The sequence below is a fragment of the Phyllopteryx taeniolatus genome, chromosome 19, assembly GCF_024500385.1.
Source record: "Phyllopteryx taeniolatus isolate TA_2022b chromosome 19, UOR_Ptae_1.2, whole genome shotgun sequence".
Taxonomy (NCBI): Eukaryota; Metazoa; Chordata; class Actinopteri; order Syngnathiformes; family Syngnathidae; genus Phyllopteryx; species Phyllopteryx taeniolatus.
This window is the reverse complement of record NC_084520.1, coordinates 11,548,486-11,574,412: the sequence shown is the minus strand read 5'-3', so window position 1 is coordinate 11,574,412 and position 25,927 is coordinate 11,548,486. Positions and strand designations below refer to the sequence as shown.

Below are 25,927 nucleotides of genomic sequence, written 5' to 3'. Positions count from 1 at the left end.
TGCACAGCTGAGCTGGGTGGCGGCAACAATAAAGGCACAAAGCACCGATTTGCTGCTTTAATGGCTTTATTAGCTCTTCTGCACATTCAACGTCAACGGGTCCTCCGCTAATCGCTACTCTTCCCCGGTCGCCGTCACTACAATTGCCACTGTACACACTCGCACCTGCGCGCACTCCTTTCTCCTTCACAGTCCCGCCGGACGACGCCTGCGCAGTCACGTCTCACTCACACGTCGACGCACACACCCACACACACTGAGCTTGCTGTCACAATCACATGGGACAATACCCGTGACAGAAGTATTTCGACGTAAATTTCGACTTTCACTGTGAAATCCGAAATTCGGGTTACGTCCCCAGCGTAGGAACAGAACTCGTTCGTAAATCGAGGACTTCCTGTATAATATTACTGCCCCTGGTGGCCAAGGTACAGACACCAGAAGGAGCAGCAGAATGTCTTTTGAATGAAAGCAAAAATATGTGGCAAAAACTTTTTAACTTCTTTAGATTCTTTTTAATTCTCATGACAGCATGGTTTTATACAGTACGATATTATAGAGTGCTGTTTTCTTGTTAAAACACACAAAAAAATTCCGGGGTGAGGCTGGAACAGATTACTGGTCTTTCCTTTTATTTCAATGGGGAAAGATGATTTGAGATGTAATTGTTTTGCATTATGAGCATGGTAAACTTGTGTCTTAAGGCACTACTGCTCTGTATATATTGTATTGGTATGGCTTGCCAGTCCTGTGGCTGCTGGCCTATGTTTTGCTAATGCTTAGTAACCAGAAAAGCATTTTTTTGGGCGAAAGCATTTTTGATGAGCTTTTTTGTGACATTGCTTGTGATTCGAATTTTCAGCAAGTCAGTCAAAATATATATAGACAAACATTCACATTCACAGCTATGGCCAATTTAGTCTTCATAGATGTATTTGGAATGCGGGAGAAATGCCTAAGTACCTGCAGAAAACCCACGCAAGGACAGAGGGAACATGAAAACTCCACACAGGAAAGCCCAAGCCAAGATTCAAAGCCAGAACCTCCCCGCTCTGAAGCTGACACTCTAACCACATGCATCCCTGTGCCGTGAAATCTTGGACAAACCGAGTAACAAACAGGTTCAAAGCAGTACCTCTCGCTGAAACAATAAGACCGCATCAAAGATTCTTAATTATTTTTAAAATAGAGAGTGTATTTTGAAACGCTGCGCCCTGCCAGTGCTATCTCTTTAACTATGTGCTAATTAAACCTTTAGACAAAAGCAACAGCTATGATTCTCTTCTATTTGTAGCTGCAGAAAAGGCTTTGTCTGAGGTCACGGTTGGCACACTGTGTGCATATGTGGCTTCCCGCCCCGTTCTGTTTACCATGTCCTGCATGTGTTGACACTGGACACGCTCCGTGCAACCGCAGCGCGCTCTCACCAATCGTGCCGCAAATGCAATCATGTACTGTATGTGTGGGTGTGTTTTGTGTTTTTGTCCCAGCAGCGCTTTTGCAATTGACTTTGCGGCACTTCTGCATCGTGAGACCGCTAAAGATTTCAAATGGCCAGTTGTCATATGATGTCATCTGTGCCTTTTTTTTTTTTTTAAAAAGGAGTGGAAGTACGACAAAATTAACATTTTTGTCCCCCCCAAATCCGTAAATAATTGGGCACCTAAGACTCGGTGTTCAAATGATGCGCGAAGGTCAACAACTTAGCGAGCCTCCCTAATTGAGATGATCTCTTCATGTGCTACAAATCAAGATCCATTAAGAGCGATTAAGTGCCGACAAGTATAGCACAGTAAATCAGGGCCATCAGATGGACCAGACAGGCAGAGGACAGATTGAAGAGCAAGTCCCTCCGCAGAAAAAACTCTTATGTTCGTCCGTTTGTTTGTGTGTCTGAATTAGCAGGCTACTTTTATGGTTAAATGAGAAGCCTTTCAAATGGACAGATGGGACGTGAACCATTTGTATTTTGGAGTTAAGCTGCTGCTGTCGCCGGACAAAAACGCTCTGTAGAGCAGCGAAATGTCCAGCCAACAAGATGACACGGTTTTCATACTGTATGTTCGTGTGAATACAGTAGGACGTAAATAAGCTGGTTGCGGATGATAATAATGGTTAGCATCGCTAACTTCTGCTCTTCTGATCGTCGCTCGTCTTCAAATATTCATACCTGCGGTTCACGAGAATGAGGAATGTAAGCAGTGGCGCGAAATGAAGCTCTATTGTCGCCAAAATGTTACATCATATAATGTGTGGACAGCAACTATGAGAAATGTAATTATGATCAAAGTTGTATGATACAACACCCACCCACATCACGACACTGACGTCAAGTGTATATGGCCGGCGTATGCTGCAAGAGTGTGAAAATATTTTGACAAAAAACGAGACCAGTATCAAAGTCACTTGCAAAATATACAAGTCTATACTCAAACACAATAAAAGTAGAAGAGAAATGGAAAGAAACAGCGCCACGGAGAAGTGCTTCATTTTTTTTTAGCCTGGCTATGATGTTCCATATTACACATATAACATATGTGCATATAACACACATATAACATACTATGCTATGGAACACAAGATGAGATCGTCCAGCTCGTTGAAGAGAAAACGTGCGCAGGGATCTACTATATTCATTGTAATGGTGAGTTGTATGTTTAATCATTAGGTTTTCCTTGTTTCTGTGCTCGTCTGTCGGAATATGATTTCACGAGAAACCGGTCCGTGGCGCAAAAAAAAATGTTAGGGACCGCTGTACTGTGCTAAAAAAAAATAAATACCAATTACCCAATTGATTTAATCGACTTCATCTTGACTTTTATCACATTAGCGTCAACTATAAAAAAAAAAATGTTGTTCAACAGCGATTGGTAACAAACAAAACAAACAAAAGAAAACCAATGATAATTATAGCAATTAGCTTTGATTCCTTTCATGTCATTGTTCCAAAGGGAAAACTGTCTTGCAGACTAGGTAAAAACACAGTTAAGTCAATCTATAAACAGTTAATACAATGTTAAACAATTTGATAAATTTGCACAATGCCAAAATGTTATTTGTATGGGGACAAAGAGCTCTCTGGTCCTACTTGTCCTACAGTTTATGAGGGGACTTTCAATTTCAGGCCCGAGGGAAGAACCTCAAAGCAGTGGTACAGAAGGCCATCCCTGACAGTCCACTATGAATTTGGCCTTTTTGAGAACCTGCTCTTCAACAATAGCCATCAGAGGAGTCCTTGGGGCACAGAATTTTTGTGTGTCTGCTTGGTGGAGGTAATAAAACATATTCATATTCTTTTGTATGCCACCCCTCCTTCCCAAAATGAACGTGAATTAATGCGCTTCTTTTCAGAAACACCTGTACAGTGTCTCTATTTTCTAAACTAGCTTGTGATTTGTTGATCCGAGCTCTATTTTTACTCATGTGGAGAGATTTAAAATCACACCCTAACATCCATTAGTGTGAGTCGCCGCCGTGTGCTCATCCGAAAGTGAAGCTGGAGGCGTGATACAATAGGTGAGGCAGGCAGTGTCAGTATTTTATAATAATACAGGCAATAACAATAAATCCCACAGGCTAATCATTTACTCACCACTCTCCCCCACCCCCACCTTCCCCTCCCTGAGCCTAGAGTGATGCAGCATTACCCCGTTGCCGCCTTCAATTACACCATTCATCATGTGTCTTATCTGGCGACCGCTTTGATTGAGTGTGCAATGGGCAGCATTGCGAACCTCCTTTACAAGCGTGTGTGTGTGTGTGTAGCTTTTGACAAGACTGGAAGCATGATTTTGGGCGCATGTGGTGCGGTGAGAGTGTGTTGTGTTGGCATGTGGCGTGTGTGTGCAAGAACCCACAACACATCTACTTGAGTGTATAAATCAAACCAGATAATGCCCCCCACACCCCCCTACCCCCCGAACTCCCTCTCTTTGATCCGCCGTGTCTCAGCAAGCCCATTTGTCTTTTTTTTTTTTTTTTTAACCTTCTACTGTCCCATCCTTCCTCCCTCGTCGTCTTTTTTAAAACTCATTTGTCTGGGAAGCGGGGATCTCAATTCCAACAGTGCCGAGTATTGGGAGACAGGCGACAAATTTTAATAAGCAACTGGGTGCTGTAATTTAGCGGACTGGGAGGGCGATTAGGCTGATTGATGCCGGGCTCGCCTAATGGCCCAGCCTACGGCTCCTGGTCCAAATTGGTAGTAATGAAAGTTTTGTGCAAATTGAGATGGAGGTAAAGAAGGCACCTTCCTTTGACTCTCTGCTTTGCCCCCCCCCCCCCCCCCTGTCTCTTTTTGTTACACTCTTGTGTTCTCTTTTGTTTTCATCTTGTCTGTTTCACTTTCCGTGTTTCGAGCTGTCCGCTGGTTTCTCCGTCATTGTTCATGCTGCCCACCACTCTGCTTCGTTACTAAAATCAATGCGTGCCTCATCTGCTGTCTCTCTCCTTTTCTGTCTTTCTAGCACTTTATTGATTTGCAGTTGTTCATTTCCTCCCTTCTTAAGAGACCCCTATTATTCTCATTTTCAGCTCCACTTGAGTAGTTTGCCGCAGTCACAAAAGTCCTTGTTCATTTTCTAACAGACTCCATCCTCTGTCTAGGGGGCCGATTGCACAATACAGCTTTAAACAAACCAGAAAAATACAACTGTGTTTGTTTACATTATGGGTTCTCAAACCTTTTTGGTCTGGGGACCCCTAACAGACGAGAACATTTTCCAAGGACCCCCTCTTAACCCCTAAATGCCATGGGAATGTTTTTTTTTTTTTTTTTTTAAACTTTCAATCATTACCTGTTTAAAAGAAAGAACCATAACTAAATTCAGTTAAATTACATTCAATATTTATCGTCTCTAGCTGATGTGAACTGCTTACACTAACAACATGGCTGTGAACAGAGAGGAAATAGCTTACAAAACCCCAATTTAGCATTTTCCAACCGCTCTGGTGACTATTTTTCAAAAAAGCGACTCATGACTTTTAATTCCACTTAGAAACAGACAACATGAGTGGAATCATTTTAACATTGTTTTCCACAAGACAAGAAATGAGCCTGTTGGAAGGAAGTTCATTGCCAAAAGATATATGACCCTTGCCAAAGAAATGGTGTCCATTCAGTCATTGCAAAGCAGTGATTTATCGATATGTTGGAAACTTTTAACCTGAGCGACGTGCTTCCAAGCCGCAAATATTTTGCTGAGATCACATTATTGCACTTGTTAAACTTTACATGAGAAAAGAGCATGAGAGAGCTAAAAATGCTTGGTGCTGGCAGGGGTGTTGGAGTTATGTGCTACATTACAATCATATCACAACTTTTAAATGGCTCCAAATAGGGCTGGGTAATATGACCTTAATATAAGATGTGCAATTATTTTACCCCAAAAATGTATTTCTGATTTTGAACCAATTTTTCCTCCCCCTTTAATAAACAGAAAAAGGAAATGACAATATTCAAACCTTGGCGAAAGAGGCCTTTAAAGACCCCTAACAGCATTTTAATAAGGCATTTTAAATGTTTGACAATTTAAATTTACTCGCTTCGTTTCAAATTCCTTTAAACATTGCAACAAACTGTTTGTAACTCATTTTCTGATGCTGCAAACCCAAACGGTTTCAAATTCTTCTCTGTTTACCGTCATGTATTCAGTGTTAACAAGGGGAGACAATTATATATTTTTTTTGATGTGACAAAAAAACCCACATTATGGGTTAAATCAATTAATCAGCTAGCTCTAGCCCGAAGGTACAAAGGGAGTAAATGATTATGTTCGGTTTATTGGTGCGCAGGTCCCCATATGTAGTCACCGACCCCTGGGGCTCTGAGAACCTCAGTTTGAAAACAGCTGATCTACATGATATTGACTTTGTATAGCCTCAAAACATAAACATCTGAAAAGCGGTCTCAATGTGCAAAATGCTGAAAATGCTCATCTCTGAAAAGTAACGCTTCTCCAGCAAAGTGGGCATTGCTTCTTTTATACTGTACATGACAAAAATCTCATGGAACACCACTAAAGGAAAAGGAGAAGGAAAGGTTTACACAGGTCATTATTTACCCTCAACTGGAAGGGCATTTTATTGTTTTGCCTGTCACTATACGTCGCTGGAACAGAAAGATGAACAAAGAGACATTATTTATAGTAAATGAAGGATGACCAGTTAAGTGAAGTTGGATAACTTTACACGCAAAACCTGATGATCTCGCTGGCACTGTGCTTGGGAATCACTGATCCACCAAGCCATTTTAAACTAAATATTGTTTAGTATTTTGACCATTTGTTTATCCAAGAATTTTAGAGATGCATATTTTCACATTTGTTTAAATGATGGACCTGCATATTGGTTGAATATCAGAAAACAGGGTTGTTGTTGCATATGTGTCACTCAATATGATGAACTTGAACTTGAAGCGAAATTTGATGTGTTGTATCTACTATCCCTACATCTATTTCAAAGAGTTGAAAACTCAAACTCTACATTTAGGTTTTCAAAATTGATGATCTGGTCTTCTAGGCTCTTGATCCCTTGCCACACCTCTAGAAGAGCCGGTGTGTGTGTTTTGTATGTGTGGGCACTCAAGAGTTGTCTACTGGTTCTTCTGTTATCGGAGCGTATCAGTCGCCATCTCCCCAAAAACAAGACCGTGTCGTTTGTTCCGTTTGTCTCCGCGGCTCACTCTCTTCATCTCACTAATTCACCTTCAGCTGGACTGCCACATTTTAGCAGCCTCCATCTGCATTATTAGACGGGGGAGGTTTCTTAATCGTTTTTCAGCAACCGGCAAATGTGAATCAGCGTGCAGTATTGGCAAACTCATTCGGGTTCTGCGTTTTACAATGCTGCAGATTCCTGTGAGCTAAACCAAGTTTAGATATGTTTCTCAGCTATTCTCCCTGAGTCAGGACTGACCTCTTAAATAAATACTTGTAGAGGAGTGATCGCATTTCTTGCATTAGCGATAACGGCGCTGCATTAAATTGAGGGATGGGCACATTTTATCTCAAGGTACACCGTCACAGATTTATACATTGTGTATTAGGAGTGCATGAGACAAATAAAATCAACACGGGTTTCTGCTTCAGCAGGTGATTTCTCACCAAGTCTACATCTTCCTTCGACTTCCCTTGAAAGTGTGCCAAAAGTAGGCGCTTTGAGAGGGAAGTTGTTGAAAAATCCACAGAAAACAGATGTAATGGCCTCAATTCACACAAAGATGCTCATCCCCTTATAATGTGTGCATTAAATGTGCACACAAGTGCATTATCTCTACAGCCCTGTGTGCACGCACGCGTGTATGTGGGTGCTTATGTGCTAACTAGCTTTCCAATTTCCCGACAAGCGAATGCAGCTTTTTTAGTCCATCTTTCTCTAAACTCCCACACGTTCCTTTATTCACTCCATTTCTCTTAAGATGATGCTCCCCATCTTGTCTTCCTCCTCGCTCCCTGCCACTTTGAGTTACGTGCTGATCTATCATTAATAGCTTTATTAGCATTTTCCTTCTCCCGAGGTGCTTTTGTATGCGATTCAAACTAGAACACGGATGCCGGCGTCATTATGCGAGGAAACATCCTGAATTCTTTCCATTAGAAAATGATGGTGAGAAGAAGAAGGCATAAGAGCCATACATTTTGACAGTTCCCAAATTAGACCACATAACTTTATTCTCACGCACAGCTGCCTGTAAAGTTTCTTAACGATTATTAACCAACTAGATTCTCCGCAAATTCTGGGGAAACTTTGAACACGTATTAAGGCGGATTTCACTCCTCACCAACCTACGCATGAGGAAGCATTATTGATGTGTCAAGTTTGATTGTAAAGTGTGAACGGTGACAAGGCAAACCCAGTTGGCGCACCTGAGCCTCTCACTGAATCCATCTCAAGGCTTGCAGAGTTGCTACGTTTGTATTAGTTGATTGTTGATCAGGCAATGTCTCTTGGACTTTACATTTTTGGCTATTTTTTAGCCCTTTATGCACCAGGCAGTACAGTGTGATGAGGTACACAATTTTAGGGGGTTTCCACTGAATAATAAAAAGAGATACTTTTTGGTACCCTTTAAGTTGGGGTACCAAATGCAATGATAATGTGGTACCTCAAGAATAGAGCTTGACACACACAGTTCATTGGTTGACTGAAAATTATGACCGCTTTTCCACTGTATGATGTCCTCAGATCCTGTATTGTGAAAATAAATGTCTTCTGAATTTGACGCTTAACAAAGGAATGTTGTTAACACCCCTGCCACTATCAAATGCTGTGGGAGTGTCCGCTGAATGTGCAGAAACCACGCCCTGCTCAACTGTCAATGAAATACAACTGCTATGAACTGGAAAAATGGATGCTACTTTGCCTAGCATCACTCTCATGCCTACAGAAAGCGGCCACACCAGTCCGAAGCCCCCCCGAAGTATTGGTATAATATTGAACCCATAACGGCCAGCGCTAGTGGCCATGTTTAGCGAATGAGAGATCTAAATTTCCTTGAAATCCCCAACTTTCTTTAGTACCGTCCCACAGTGAGCACATCAGTCAGAACAGGATGCTAACTAAAAGTAACAATGGAGTAGAACGGCCGTCGTTCATAATCCTTGGAAGCTCTTTCAGCTATTTTTTTCGCCTACCTTTTGCCCCTCTTCAATAACGCTTTTTAAATGTACGTTGCTGCATATAAACTCTATCACATGATACAGGCAAGTGGAAAAAAGCAGTAATCCATTAAAACAAGAGCTTACAGATCTCACACCTTATAATGTCATGGTGGATGAAGCTATGAGATATAAAATGGGATGATGAGGTGCTTTGAAGTTCCAGTTCCCACTAGAGAGATTCTGTCAATGAACTGCAGGGGAGGAGTGTCTTCTCCTCTCCTGAAAAGTAATGTCGAGCTAAAAATGAGGGGCATATGGTGGAGGAGGGAAGGTGCAGGGCAAGGTGCTGATGGGAAAGAGACTAATGGCATGCCAGTGTCAGAAGTGGTCATGTGCTGAGGAAGGGGTATGGGAGAATGAGAGGGAAGATGGAAGGAGTGCTTGACTGATAATCTGTTTACCTCCCTGAAAATGCTTCAGGCGCCATTCTGATTAAAGTTCTGTCTTTCATCTATCATCACGCGGCCGTTAAGAACCTTCAAGAGCTGCCGATACCAAAAGCACCAGCCAACATGTGCTGCCACCACACCTCCCTACACAAAATGTAATATCATCCTCCTTTGTCTTCTCTCGAGTTCTCGGAAAACTGGCCCCTTAGGATTCTTTCTTCCTCCTCTGTGCAGTTTTTCCTTTTATGCTGACTTTGTATGTACAGAATGTCCTCCTTCATGTGCTGCTCCTACTTTTCTTCAAAGCTTCTTGTCCTAAAGACTTGTGCTCCGAAGAGCGTTTCCTCCTGTGACGCGATTTCCTAACTCAAGGCTTTTAGCACCTCCAGCATAATACAATTACACCCATTTGGGGACATGATATTGTCAGCAGCTTTCTAAAAATACCTTTCCAATCCATGCATAGTTGCGCAGTAGCGCTGTATGATGTTGTGAAGCAACAGCGGGCTGAGGCAGCGCTGTGGACAATGTTCTGGCCACTCAGGCACAAATGCACTTTAAAAGCTTTTTGCACCCTCCAAGGCCTTGTGAGTGTGAGTGAGGACAGTCGGACGGACAAAAATACGTCAAGGATTGGCAAGATACCTTGTCCGTTCTTTGCTTTTCTATTGGGAACTAGTTGTGGATACAACCTGAGACATTTTGGACCATATTCTGCCTTGCCTTTCCACCACGACATACCCGTGTCAGCTATGTAAATAGTCTGACATCATACCAGCGGGACACAAAGCCACCAATGAATGTCAGGGGTAGGAACCCAATTGTAACGCAACAAAGGCGCCTTAAGTTGGTAATGACTTTTATTGTGGTTTTCTCGAGCAGGAAGATTGGTTTGGCATGAGGCAGAAGAATCCAACTCGCAGTGTGGGACTTTCAGTCTTTGTGGCGCTGTGCGTGAGTGAGGATTTCCAGTTAGAGACTTAGAGAGGATGTGCAGGGAAGTGGAGCGAGGAGGGAAGTCTGTGACTTACTGAATCAAGTGCGTCAGTCCAGGTAAGGCCGTGGCCGAAGACGTGGTCCAACAGGCGAGGAGTTCAGGACTAAGGAAATGAGCAGCAGGGACAGGCAGAGCAGGCAGCACATTAGTCAGGAACAAGTGGGGTCGAAAATGGGAGATCGATCCGAGAAAGAACGCTGGAAACTCTGGCACTGAGGGGAGAGCAGAGTGTTACTGCTATACTGGCTTGATTGCGGATGAGCAGCAACTGCATGCAAGGAGGGTAGTGGCGGTCAGGTCGGGTGAACTCAGGGAACCAATTCAGACACAGAGGAAAGACTGAAAGAATTTAACAAAGCGGAACACAGATTGGTTATACAGATACTGCTTAAACCACCACTGCTGACTGTTGATACCGGAATTATGCTACCCTTTATACCGGGGTCACCAACAGTGAGCCTGTTCTAACAATAGCTTACCAGTGATGGTAAGCTATTGATTGTGATTATTTCTATGTAGAGTCTTGTCTAAATATGGCCTAAAACTGTCATTGTTTGATCTGCTATTGGCTAGCTGTGTGCATAGAGATTGAATCCGGATGTGATGAAGGTCACCTTTGGGCACTGGAATATTGCGCCCCTCCTTGGTCCTATCTATTATATTGAAGAGGAACTACTGCACATGTCAAACGTTTAATAAGAGTCGATGGGTAAAAAAATTCTACACCTCCAGACTGGAAGTCCGTCGTGAAATTAGACAACATGAACGAAACATTACCCATCATTAACTGTATACTATTTATCAAGGTCATCTAAAAATAGAAACCCATATTACGAAATATTTTTTGTTTCACGATCATTTTTGCTCTTAAAGCAAAGTAATGCGGTGACCACTGTCAGTTGTGGGGTGCCACCCAAGTGTCCTCTATTGACCAGCTGCCAGTGATTACTTTTCTACCCTTCACGTTGTCCAGTTCTTCCGGACAGTGTTCAAGTGCCTGCCACGTGATGCTTTCAACACACAAGCCTTGATGTCAACCGGAGCAAAAAGCAAAACACGGACACCTCTACTACTGTGTTTCCAAAATATTTGCTCTCTTTCCTCTGCATAGACCAGTGAAAATCAAAATATTGTTGCAGCTCAGTTTAATTCAGTCATCTTAAGATCAGATGGAACACATTCGTTTTTGTTGATATTCCGTTGACTTTAGGCAGATGTTCCATTTTCTCTGTCAAATGTCGCTGATAAGCACATCTGGTCGCCCGGTGTGTGCGCCTGTGTACACAAAATTAGCTTTGGGAGTGCTATTACTGGTCTATATAGACCTTAACCTCGGGGGGCAAAAGAGACTTAGGTGAATTCACTTCAGCCCAGACAGCCAAATGGTCTCTCGGCAGCCTGTGATGGACTGATTTAATCCCACTGATGGTGCTCATAAGACACTGGAGAGGGGATTGACGTAGACACACGAACACACACACCCTTCAGTCATACATGTGGAGACAACATGGCTGTGTGTGTGAAGCAGAAAGGTCAGAGGGGCTAACACGGTCCCCTGGCTGTTCTCAAGGTTAATGCGAGCCTGACAGCGGCGGCTGTTAGCGGCCTTCAGATGGTGTCCCGCCCCCATCGACGGAGCCGATTCATCGAGGTGGCAGCGGTGCATTAAGATGTAACAGCTTCTCTCCCAGGTGTCACTCACCCCTTTAGACACTGCCTACATCGTGATCTTACGCTTCCGATGAAATCCTTTGGTCCACGGTGGTCCATTGTCACGTGTCACCCGACCCTCACTATGTGTCGTTATATCATGTAATCCCATTGTCTGTTAATTGAAATGCGTGCGACATTGTCTACATGGTCCATTAGAGGGACAAGAGCCTTGTTCCTGAGTGTCACCCCTGCTTCAGCAGCTCGCTCATTAATTTTCATAGTCCGTGTTTGACTTCTAGTCACAAAGGGAGGCGGGGATTAGAAGAGGTGAACTATGAGGAGAAAAATGCAGGCTGGCATGGAGGAGTCTCACCCAAACCATTGAAATCTAATTTACATTTTAATTCAAAGACATTAAGCAGATGCTCTTATCAAGTGCAGGTTGATGTTTAGTGTCACGCTCAAGGACACGCAGATGATAGGGCCTGATAAATGAGCACACGCTCGGATTATGACAGATTTATGGTTAAATACCTGCATTTTATTTTAAGTTCCGGTGAAGTGTCGTGCGTTTTTGGGGTAGATACCATCTCCACAACTTTGGCGTAGCAGAGTTATTGAACGTCATCCTAAGGGGGAAACAAATTTCGTGCAGACGTTTGTCTTCAGGATGTAGCTGTTCAAATTTGGTGTCGCACGGGGGCTGAGCGCCCGAGTCGATGGAAGAGTGATGATGTTGTTGACTCATTGTCGGCCAGATGCCAATCAATCAATTAACCGATCGATAGTCATCTGGTGAGCGCCGAAGGACACTTGGGGGGGGGGGGGGGAATCTCGGAGGAACACTCAAATCAATCCATCTTGGCTTCTGTCACAGAGGCACAGGTGCGTGAAACCGGGTAAATACGCAGAAATAAATACACATTGTTTAACTATTAGCAAATGTGCTGCTTAGCTTATTTCATAACCTCTCCCATTTTCCACGCACTCAAGCATCCAGGCGTCAGATTGCAGTGCTGTGCCAAAGAGAAAAATGACTAAATTGTCTTATTTCTCATCCTTCATCCTAGCATCTCATCTACCCCCGCCTCCCTCCTTCCTAATGGAAAGCTGAATTCCCTGGCTGTCGTCAGCAGCTATACTGAGCTACACTATAACACAGTTAATAGAAAGACTCGGCAGCTTATGGAGCCCATGCATTTTTAAATGTGAGTTTTATGACTCCTTGAGCGCAGGTGAGGGAGGACAAGGAGAGATGTGCTTGATACGTATTCGTTTCTATTAGAGGGCGATTAACTGAAGTGGGATGAGTGTCCCACTCTTGCTCTTCATGGGGATGTCATTTCAAATTTTTTTACTAACATGATAGTGTTCCCTCATACACAGTGGTGCCCTGAGATACGGATGACCCGACTTAAAAGTTTATCAACATATGAGCTGTCGTTTGACTGTCATTTTTTTTTTGCTGTGGCGGTGTTATAATTCTTTAAGGAACAACTATTTGAAAACAAATGGTGCAGCAAAACAGGTCAACAGACAATATAACAATTCAGGCATATATTCTTTTTCCTCTGTGAAAAACAGCTAACATTACTGCGGAATACTGAGTCCCAGTAGACTGAAACTCCTCTTCTTTTGTCTGCATGACTGTATTACACTGCCACGTGGTTGCCAAGTCATGCACACAGGAAGGCTCTGCATTGGACTAATCATAATGCACAAACTGTATAATTATTTATTGATATTATAGGCTATGTTCTTTATTGAAAAACACATTACAAAAATGTTTTTTGGGGAGGCTGAAACTGATTGATTTCAGTGGGGAAAGAACATTTGAGGTATGTGTTTTTTGAGTTAAGAGCATGATCATGAAATGAATTAAACTCGTACCTCAAAGCACCACTTCTATTTACCATATCATATATTGTGGTTCATCTCCCCCCGTCCTATCAAAAGAATTTCTCTGAACGCATCTGTCGCTATAATCCGCATTTATAGCTATCGTTTCATTCTGGATTTTTATAGTATGCTTGCTTACTGTAATGCCTTCACATGTTGGGAAGAAGAGCCACAGTCATCGATGCACTTTCAGCCGTTTACTCAATGCCGGGAGAAGAGTAAAACACAAAGCCAATGAGCACACTCCCACAGGACCTGCTGCGGACCACGGCTCACACTCATAGACATTCACGCAGACTCGCTGAACTCTCATGCTAACTAACACACTGACACACATATATACCTTTTACACAAGCATTTTTTGGCATCAAATACATTAAAAAGGTTTTTAAAGAATGTGTTTTAATAAATTCAAATGTGTTTTAAAGGGTGTGGGAGTATTAAAAACTATTCAAGATATCTATATCTTGGATTTTCACGTACTGTATAGCGGATGGGTCTGGATAATACCCCTCCCTTCCATTGCACAGGGATAGACTGTCGGGGTCCGGTCACGTCATAAAGCTGCCTGTTGACAAATGAGAAATTAGTTTCGCATGTTTCCAGCTGGCTGTATGTCAGCGTTATTCTGTATATATCTAATCACATATAGTGCAGAGATCCATATGTGTGGTTAATACGTGCTCTTAATCTCAAAGCTTTGCTATTTGTATCGTGACCTCTGGGCCACTCAATCTCATCCATGCTGTCTGTGTTCACTAGTTTATGCATGTATGTCCTCGAGAGGTCATAGCATGTTATGTCAGCACACAGTTGTGTTGTCATGTTGCTAATAGTACTACTCTCCCCATATTGCTTTTCTGTCTAAATACCATCGACATGTAATGGAGGTTGTGTACTATGAGAGCTGTAACAGAGGCAGGACAGCAGATGCTAATTTCAGTGAACCCTCGCTACAGTTTTAGCAGGGGTTAGGGACCAAGACCCGCCGCGAATGGCAATAATTCACAAAGATTCAAAATCAACTTGCCCATTTCACACATAAAAAAAAAAAAAAAAGTTGCCATGTTCCATTGAACTTCTTATTCATTGTATTAAGTATATGTGATGCTGCTGGAAATCCATCATTTAATTTACTATCATTTTTTCTTTAAATGCACCAGAAGTGCCAGGTGATGCTGATTTGCAATCGACAGGGGATTGCTGTACTTACTTAAACCTGGACAGTTCCATATTTGTTTTCAAGCTATTTTCAACACTTTAAATGGCTTAATAATGCGTAGAAATAACAAATGACTTGGGGACAGACCAATAGTATCGATTTGTGAAAAAATATGAAACTAACCATATCTGGACATACAAGGATGTTAATTCTAAAAATTACTTGTTACAGCTAATGAATGTTTTATGAAGACAACAGTTTCACACTCAGACTGAGTATTTGCATTTGTGTTATTTCTTATGGGAAAAAGTAGTTTCTAAATCCAAAAGGATTATATTTGACCTTGGAGGTTCCACTGTAGTCACGACCATGAGCCTGAGAGCCTCGTTCCCTGTAATGTGCTAAATAAGCCCTGTGAATATGCACACATTCACCCAGGTATAAACGCACTGCGATACAGTTTCCAAGTGAATGAACGTAGTCTTCTAGAGGCTAACAAGCCCCCCTGGACATGCGGTGACATTTGCCTTGGTGCTTTCTCTACACACCCGCGACGCCTCGTACCAACACATTGACACTTGTACGGTTGCTTTCATGTGCGAATGCTTCGCTGTGCAGAAGAGATCCCACCATTTGCAAAAACAGACTCAAGCAGGGAGAAGTGTTCATATGGACTAATAAATCCCAGGTTCAGTTTGATCGCATCATACCATTCAGTTTAGTATTGCTCCTGTACTGCTTATAGGAAGTCGGGGGCCGTCCCTTTAAGAGGGCACAGCCGCACATCTTTTTTGATCCTCAAGCGGGCGAGCGGCGGCATAAACAGGAAGGGGCCCTGCCTTTAAGTGCGTCATTCACTCTCGTGTCATCGGATCTTCTGTGTTGAAATATGTGCTTGAGTCTTTCTCAAAACATTGTTAGCTTGACATCCTGGATATAGGTATTCAAAGGTGACACAGCCTTGCGTGCTGACACGGATGTATGCTGATTGTGTGGACACATGCACAGCTGACGCATGTGTGTGCGTGTGTGTTTGCGAGGGGAAAACCAAAATATCCTCTTGAGAAATCCCTCTTGTGTTCCCCTGTGAGACTACGAAGTAATGTAAATATCTGTGTTGAAGGTGTACATGTGAGTGTGTGTGTGTGGAGGCCTGGAATATGGTAACTCAAGTGTTTTGACTACATATATTTTGTGTGTGTGGGTAGAGGGTGCTTCGGTCTCTTGGAGTCCTCTGCAGAAATGTGGTCTTCATTTGCGCAGGGCCTCTCCGGTTAACTGGAACAAGGTTGCTGATGGTGTGAGCGAGCCACCTTGCTTAACACTCATGAGACACACATACCATACACAAGATTATATGTATGCTTTCTTAAGTGCATCGTGTTGTTTCTAGGGTTTTGCAAAAGCCCAGCGATTATTAACTCCGTCTTGTGTTTACAAATGGCCTCCGATGATTTCAAAGCACGTTTCACAAAAACACCTCAAGCCCTTTTCAGGAACTAGAGTATACATGAGAACATGTCGGATTTAGGCTGTCTGGACATTAAACAAATGTTGCTGCCAGTTCCCTGGTAAAAGTCCACGTTATGTCCGAATATAGCAAGGTGACTTTGATGTTATTTGATTGTCTGGGAACCTCAGGAATTTAAGGGTGAACATCTGGAAGAACGGCCAAAGTTGATTAAAAAACTAAATAAATCCAAGGTACAGTTTATGAGCAAATTATAATCACGCATTTCCTCAAATAGTGGTCGTCCCTCTAAATCGACACCATCACCCAAAAGCAGTCTTCTAAATTTGACAAGGCACCGAAAGTGTTGTTAACAACCCTGCTAAATTTGATTAGTACAAAATGTCACCAAGTCGATAAAATGGGGCTTCAAAATCGTGAAAAACCAAGCTTTTGTTGTTACTCTCAAGTGGGCGAGCCCGCTGAACCATCACGCCCCGCTCAGCTGTCAATTAAATACCGCTGCTAAGACTTGGAAAAATAGATGCTACTTTGTTAAGGAACTTTTAACCTATTTTCACTTGTTATTGTAAAAAAAAAAACCATCTAGACTTTTCAATCTTGAGGCGACAAAATGCCACACGGCTCCCGAAAGTGAGGGAAGAGGTGGCGTTTTACAACACTTCTCAGACAGTTGAACGTTCACGAGCGTTAATACATTTGTTCACAAGCTATTTTAAACAATTTCAATTGGTTAATAATGCATTGGAAAAAAAAGAGATGACGTGAGAACAGGCCAATAGTATTGATTTGTCAAAAAATATGAAATTGACCATATGTGGACATACGAGGTTTCCTCTCGACAGCAACGATATAACAAATAAATACAAATACATTTTTGCTTTAATGCTGTTCGCCGTACTTTCCCCTAGAGCCAGCCCTCGTCTCAACGGAATTGCAGTTTAGCTTGGAATACGTTCGCCCCAGACATGAGTCCCATTGTGTCCCGCATGTTCAAGCAACACTTCAATCACAAAAGGTCACAACATATTGGATACATGTCACATGTTCATCGTGCGCTGCCTATTGGGGTTGTCGCAGACAGTCTGTTTAAATCTAAAATCTCTTTCAGGGTTGTCATGTTTAAGTGAAAAAAGGTCAAACAAATAACAAACATTTGCTTGTTTTCTCAGTTCTCCATAAGTGGAAAATAATTAGATTGACATATATGGTATGTAGCTCAAATAAATTGATTCATGAAGAGAATTTCTGACTGAGGAGTGGCATCAATTCATGGGAGGATTTTCATATATTTATAGTCATTATGTCAGAATCAAGTCAATCGTCCTTCGTCACAGCCATTTACATACAAACCTTATTTTTGTTGTTGTAAGTGATCCACTGTGCTTTTTTCTTCTGGGTACAAACGCGGTGAGGCAAGAGCAGTTGGGCCTGGTGAGGCGAGAGCAACCGAATGAAAGTGGTGTGTCACTGCAGTGAAAGAATAACATGGACCCCAGACCGCAGGAGGCATGACTCACCACAAGGAAACCTCAACGTTTCTCTGCTCCTTGTTGTGCTGCCCTGCTCTCTTCCCCCTCACTTACTGCCTCCACCGAAGGCTAATAGTTTGTTAGTGACCGGGATTACACAAGAATTCATGGTCCAACAGAAAGTAATACATTTCTTTTGTTGTCACTTTGGCTATATTATACTGAGCAACTAGGACAGAGACATATAGTGTATGTATCACTTTCCCACTTTCTAACAAGTTACATTTCCCCTTCTATGGTCACCAATTGTACTACTCTGTGGTGGTGTCAGAAAAGTAAACACTTGTGGAATTGATCCTTCAAATTAGGGCTGGAACGATTAAATAAATAACTGCAATAATTCCATTACAAAAAAGGTTGACGCAAAATCTCTGCCTCAAAGCCTGGCAGGGATCATTGTACGGACTATTACGGCGGACGCGCACACCACACGTGCCACCAAGCATAGAAATAAATTGATGGCGGCATGCCAGGAGGAAAGAGAATTTCCTATGTTTGGGATTATTTCACACCTAAAAAAGATGACGAAGGGCAACGTGGCTACTTCAAAACAGAACAGTCTTACGCAACAGCACGGTTACGATCGCCGACATAGGGTAACATAAACATCGTTAGCCTTCCACCGCTAGTTAGAACGTTCTGTCATGCCCCCGCAAGTAGTCAAGGATAGACAGTCGCCAGTACACTTTTAATCACTTAATTGAACAATACAAAGTTGTAATAAGCACATTCAATAATCATACTAGTTTCTATGGCCCACAACTAAGGCTCAGTCACTCAGCACGGTGACTGGTCAACAGTTAGCCAATTAACAGCCAGCCCCTAATCTGAGCCAACAACAGCCAAGTTCACTCTCATTCGCTGACATACATGCCACTCACCAGAAGCTGCCTTTTAAAGCCACACACACTGAAAGTCACAGATACTACTATGTAGAATGTGAGGATGGTGGCCCCAAGTGGACAAAAAGAATACCTGCACATCACAAAATCTATTTTGAACTGATTCATTGATGGGGTAATCGGTAGAATAGTTGGTTCTAAAAAATATTTGAATATTGTAGCCCTACTTCAGATCTTGGACTTTTCAGCTCTATTTTTCTGTATAATTTTGGTTGAACTCAGAATGCTTTGGAACTTAGACACTGTATGTTATTGAGCATCATTCTAGTTGGACCTGCTTAGTGTTCTGCATATTCAATTTTCCATAAGTATATTTCTTTTTCTGTCTTTATACCTCCCTCTAATGTCCTGCATCGTTGACCACTCTCAGTCTTTAATTCCCCCTCTGAAAAGGTCCGCCCTTCTATCCTGGCTCTCGTTGCCATTTTCCTCCTCGTTCTTTCCCCTCTCACCTCTCTACTCTCGTCATATTTCATATTAAGCAAGCCGCTTCGTGGAGCCAGCTGTGTAAACAATGGAGACCAGCCCTTCATGTTTTTACAGAGCTGGAAAAATGGCCAGAGGAAAAAAAAGCTAGACACAAGGAGCTTGCCGCGGGCCGTTGGTATCAGTGATCTATAGCCCTCTGTATCTCCGACCTCCTTTGCGCGCGAGTGGGACTTTTTGTGTACCTTCCAGGCCGAGTGTTCACGTGCATGTGGGAGCTTTCTGTAACCATAGCCTCCTGCAAATATTGACTGAGCTGAACGGTTACAGTGGGTAGCCTGAAAAGCAAATGCTGCATGTTGTGTCTCCTTTTTTGATTAATGGTTCTTTAGCTTTATTTTGCTAAGCAGAAAGAGTCATGTGGGACTTATAGATGAACAGGTGAGCAGGTGACTTGAGTTGGAGCCTGATTGGCTGCACACCAGAGGTGCAAGTAAGTCACATATGTGCAAGTCACACGTTAAGTCTGAAATCTTAATCCTCACGTTTCGAGTAAGTTCCGGGTTAAGGATGAGCAACAGTTGAAAAGGAGGGTATGGGTTCATCTAATGGCCCGGCAGGATCTGGGGGAGATAAGGCTCATCTGTTAACTATAGCTCCATGAAGACCGCTTCGATGTGTACTTGAGGCTGAGCAGTTTCTTTCTTGTTTCTTTTTTTACCACGTCACGTCTGGTGACCCAGAGCACGGAACACAGGGACACCACAATAATCACTGATTCCTTTATTTTCTTCTCTCTGCTGTTTTTAATGTATAACTCCTCCAAAATGTCTTACTGTTTACTCTAAAATCGCCCAGCCGCCATCTGTCCAATTGGATGCGCTGAGATGTCGTCACAACGTGCTGTGCCTGAATTAAACATTTCATTGCACCACAGAGATGCCAAAAACACCTGATCAGCAATTAGTCAACTTCAAGCTTTAAACCTTGATGCAGTTTAATGTCAAGTCGACTTATCGACAAGTTGACTTATGGGTTCAACCCCTACTAAACACAACATTTCTAGGCATCTGTCAGGGAGGGTGTTTATGAGTCCATATGGTGCAGATGGCGACGTTCTGCACAGACAGTCACACAGTAGAGGCTCATTTCGTGTGAAGATAGCAAGCAACCATCCTGCATCCTGACACATACGCTCGCCACTCATTTGCAGGTTTTACTTTTATTCTTTGCAGGTCCGCCGCTTGCTGGCCTTTGAGATAATTAGCGTCTGACCTTCCTGAGGTGAGGCACAAATGTCACCCAAACTGCCTCGCTGACAAGTGGGGCGCTTGGCAAAAGAGCTGACGGTTCTCGCTGGCCTGGATGTGCACTTAGCACACTTTCATCTCCTCGCGCCACACTTTCTTCCTCCCTCCTTCCCACTTGCTGCCCTCTCACCCTTAAAGTGTCGGTCTGTTCAAAATAAAGCTCTACAAGGAACACAAATAATATTGAGTTACTGAACAATAAATTCGAGAAATATAGTCATCCCTGCTATTCGAGGGGGATAGGGACTGGGCCTTGCTGCGAATAGCGAAAAAACACAAACTGATCCCTAAACAGTATCATTTTAAAAATAGATGGCTTCCAGGTTATTTTAATTTTAAAAAATGCACCGAAGGTGGGCATGTACAGACTTTCTGTAACTTCCACTAACAACCCAGGCTAAACAAAAGTCTATCATAGTGCAATTGTCTGGTTGTTCTTTCCACTTACAAATACTAATCTAGTACACTTAGCCAAGAGTTCTCCAGCAAAGAGGTGGTAAGCTATTACGGTACTTTTCTACTAGTGGTACTGTTCAGAAGGAGCACAAAAAATGTGAACCTGTGAGTTTGTTAGCGAATAGCTGGCGATAGGTTCCAGAGAACAAAATGCAAATAGATGAATTCATGAATGGTGAACCGCAAATATGTTACTATGTTATTACTGTACATTGTTTACCATCTTCATTAACATATTTGTGGAGTGTTACTGTTTCTAGCTCCATTTTCATTTGCAACCCCAATATAGGGAGTAGATAAAGCACAGTACACTACTTTTAGTGAGCTTAGCGTGGCCGCTCTGGCCTGAATAATTCACATAACATTAGCTGAGATACAGTGCGAGTGACTTGTCGCAGTGTGCTGCTCTGCGTGGTCTACTTTTTATGCAAATCTGAGCATGAAATGTACAGTGTGATGCCTGCGGCCCCCAGGGCAGATCGACAGCATGCAAGGGTGACTCAGGACATTTGGGGACACACACGCACACTGGCTTAGACACTTGTTGATCACACACACACACACACACACATGTATGTACATGTATACACTCATGCACATTCACTGAATTGGCACATTTACTCGTGACATGTATTCAAGCGCACAAAGCGCTCCTCATGAAAGTTTCATTGCATCGTGCACGAGCGACTTCCATTACTGGGACCTTTGCAAAGCCATACATGCCGGTGATGGAGCACATGTAAAAGATTCACATCGAAGCTTGACAACCTTTGGTGTTCCCCGGGAGAGTTCGCTGTTTTACACTTAAGCCTTCAAAGTGAAATTCAAAGTCATCCGGCTCGTTTCGCAACGAATCCTCACGAGAGTATCGCCAGATGTCGGTGTAAAAGTTAAGGACAATATTTCATTTTTCATTCATCAGTTCATAACTGGGCCTTTGTCCAGCAACAGGCACGTCATCGCACCTGCTTGAGCTCCCTGCGGTAACACACTCCACCTGTCACGTAAAAAATACTTTTTGTCAGTTAGGGTCAGGATTATATTCTATTCATAAATTCTGAACATACAGATTCATATCAGTGTGTTTAAAATAACAATAGCTTTCATTTCTAAACATGCGAATCCATTGGGAATACTACACACAAACTGTTCCAAATCAAAGCGTGAAGATAAATACATAAAACATGACAGTGAAGAAAAAGGAATATTGTACAGTTAACAAAAACGACACTTCCTGCATTTTCTCTACAAATATTTAGTGCATGAACATATTAATGTATTTCTTGTGTATGTACAGTGTACAGCAGCGCAACTGTCACAAGCTGTTTTTCACAGCTCTGACATCTCCTAACTGTTACTTTGTGTAACCCCGACCCGTTTTGAACCGTGTGTGCATGTATGTGTGTTTGTTGCCTTTTGGACGTGTTGTGGACCGCATGTGTCTATTTATGTACGCACCAGCCTCCATACTGTATGTCATGCGTTGCATTTGCCGTCCCCCGTGGCTCCGCTCGCCGTATTGTCCGCCCGTCCACCCCGACCTCGCTCTGCCATTTGCTGCTTGGCCGATGATTAATTCAAAGTTTGCTGTCACAACCAATTACGCTCTTTCGTGCCATGCGACCTCTGAACCGTCTTTCTCTCTGGTTACATGCCAACGCCACAGTTAAGACCAAGTGACCCAGATTGTTTGTTTATTTTTCCCCCACTGTTAGTGATCACTTAGGTTCCCCCTGGAGCTAACGTTCATACAGTTGTGCACATATGTTGAAATGAATATAGCATGTGCGGTATACGGGTAAAAGATAAAGCTTTAAAAATGGACGCTGCTGAGTCGAAAATCTTTCTAAAGTAGTACATTAAATGCATGAATCCAGCCCTTGGGCAATTATAGGCTGCAATCACAATTGCTCATGTTAATCCTATTAACATGTTGCTTATATTTTCCTGCTTTTAAAGAAAAATAATCACCTAGTAAGCTACTTTGAGATGCGCCAGCGAACCCCAAGTTGACATTGTCATTTTATTCAATCTGTCCGGATCATGCGCATTCACAGAACACATCTTTGTTCCGACACCATCTTCACCCTTGACACCAGTGCACCAGCAGCCAATCAGCGAAATGCACACAACAGCTCCCTTTTGTTCTTCCCCGTATCTGTGACCTTGTGTGTCAGCCCTATCATCTGCAGCACATACATCATATGAGGCGAGGTGGCGGCTAAAGAGATTCAAAGATCGAAAGACAGCTTTGGGCGTGTGTGTAAAGAGTCATGAACTAATGGATGTTTTTGTATTCTTGGTCTTTTTGTTGTTGAATGTACCCACAGTGTGCATGTTTTTTGTTGTCAGAGAGAGCAACGTTGGCAGGATATGCTTAGGCTGCATTCATAGTACGACATGCTGTTTTTTTCTATATTTGCTGGAGCATAATTTTTTTTTAAATGAAATCATCTTTAAGCCATTTATTTTTAAGGTTAATGGGCAATTAATTTGAAATATTAAAATGAAATGGAATCATAGTTTGTGCAATATTTACAGTTTAAAATATTGATATAGGCAATTATAAAAATTTCTAGGGCTTTACTAGTGCTGTTACTAATAGTACTGTACTATGATGGGGGGAAAAAAAGCTGTGGAATTGCGGTCAAACACAAGTCGTTCAGTCTGGTTTCTTTGAATTTTTTTTTGGGGGGGGGGGAATGGATCTAAGTGCAGTACGCCAAACCACCAAACGTGGGAAATTACTTTTATCACCTGTGACAGGTTCAACGACAAACAGGCGAGTAGCCACAAAGGTAACTTCAAGGTCCCGATACACTTCAAAGTACCAGTAAAGAGGAGTCAACATCACCGGACAGAGAGGCTTTGAGTATTGTGAAGTGGTTTTGGGACCAAGTCATGAACAGCTCTGTAATCCACAGAAAGCGGAACAGGGAAATTCGCACTTCGTTGTCGTGCTGGCACGACCCCGTACATCCACAGGGACAGACAAAACACGTGCTAAGGCAGAACTCGCAGGAAGGTCAGAGGCTTCCCACTGTGTAGTAAAGCAGTAATATGCTTGTTTATTTACTGCGGCATCACTTACGAAGAGTTGTTGCTTCACCACAACAAAGCGTAGTGATGTGTGATGCGGCCTATCAGTCACAGCAGCCTCTAATGGCGGCCACACGAGACACTGTAATGATAATGGTGAAGAAAGTAGCCCATTTGCTACTAGTGAGTTCTCCCATTGACCCAGTGAGAGGTTGCTCCTTATTGAAAGACTTGAGCCCCTGATATGTGAGATGTAGCCCCTGGCTATTACATGGAAATATAGATGGCATTACATCACTTGCACAGTGCTGACGATTCTAATGCATTTTACATGATCCCACCAACATGCAATGCAGCAGCGGTATTTCCAAATATTGATGGTTTTAACGCAGTACCTTACTGGCATTTATTAGTGCAATATGTGTTTCTTAATGGCAGTGGCTATTGAGCAGAGAGGGGGGCCTTTAAACGCAAATTCTACTATAACCAACTCCCATGGGTTATTAAAAAAATAAAAAATAAAATAAAAAAAATGCTGTTTAAATCTTTCAGTCTAATACAAGCTCAGCCTTTGGCCTTCAACCCCTGACCAGAGCGCACGCCACCTCTCAGTGACAAAGTGACAAGAGTACCCTAGCGCAACAATCAATACAAATAAGTAGGCTTTACACGATCAGGATTTTTGGGGCCGATCACCGATCAGCGAGTTTAAAAACCAATAACCGATCCGATCACAAGATGGAGGAATGTGTCTATTTAAATGACCTGTTCATTTACTGTATACACTTGTGTACTTAATTGCTCAAAAAATTATATTTACAATAAATAATGTATCTTTGTTCCTCTATTTATGCCAGTGAGGCATAGCGACAGACAGAACAAATCTTCTATTAGATGGCAGGAAGTAAATACAGTAATTAATGTATCCACTTTTTGTGACATTTTTTTTTTGTTGGTGTGCCGTGAGATTTTTCAATTGTAAAATATGTTCCTTGGCTCCATAAAGCTTGGAAATCACTGCTCTAGTCAGACCGTGTATTCTAATCAGTCAGGTCAAACCAACATTACATGACAAAAAATAATTAATAATTAAATTACGGATCGGCGAATTATGACATTAAAGCCGATCAGCCGATCATCATAAAATGCTAAATATCGGCCGATACCGATCAGCCCGATAAAATCGGTGTAAGGTCTACAAATAAGACAGTGAGCAGAGGGCCAGGCCCATAAAGTCAGCTCTCAGTTTAAAAGACTTGTTCGAACTAGACATGCGTACAAAGATACTATATGTTGTATGTTATGTCTTATTCACGTAATTTTGTTCTGTCAAGTGTGTTAAAAAAATAAATGATCTGGAAGGTTTTTGAACACACCACCACCCCAAAATTTTGTTCAACCACTGAATTAACACACTACACAATCACTATTCTATGACACTGTCATTTATTTTTGTTTAAATATGAAATATGAATATGAAATTAACCATATTTGGACATACACATAGACCCAGTGAGCACACTCACCCAGGAGCTGCTTTCAACCGCAGCTCACGCCCAGCCACTCACACACAAACTCGTAATGTCTTGAGGCAATCGACCAACCTCCCTTCAGCACTTGAATGTGTAAAGTACTCCTGAATTACTTGAAGTGTGGCACGATAATTAAGGAAATGTGGATTTCAAATGATTTTTTTCCTTTTAAATATGAGCAACGCTGCTCATGACAATTAAAAAAAACGTGTTTGGTTCAAGAGTGTTGAAGCATGTCCTTGACGGATTGAAGGTTGCTCTTAAAAAAAATTTGCCTTTTTTTTTTTTTCTTTTCTTCAATTTGTTTCCTTTTTTTCTTAATGCTCTTGATCCTTTAGTTGCAGTAGAAACAGGTCTTTACCACGGAGGGCTTGAGTCTCCAAGTGACTGATGCTTCCTATCAGTTTGTCTCCCGTCTGTATGCGGTTGCTTGCAGTACACGCCTCTCGGCTGTCACATCACGATGCTTTACGCACACGAAACAAGTGGGAACATGTCT

At 42.3% G+C, this 25,927-nt stretch overlaps 1 protein-coding gene across 3 annotated transcripts in view; it reads left to right on the top strand.

The window, feature by feature from the left end:
* raraa (retinoic acid receptor, alpha a) overlaps nucleotides 1-25,927 on the top strand; it is a 172,919-nt gene that overhangs the window by 51,006 nt on the left and 95,986 nt on the right. The gene's annotated exons all lie outside the window — the stretch shown is intronic.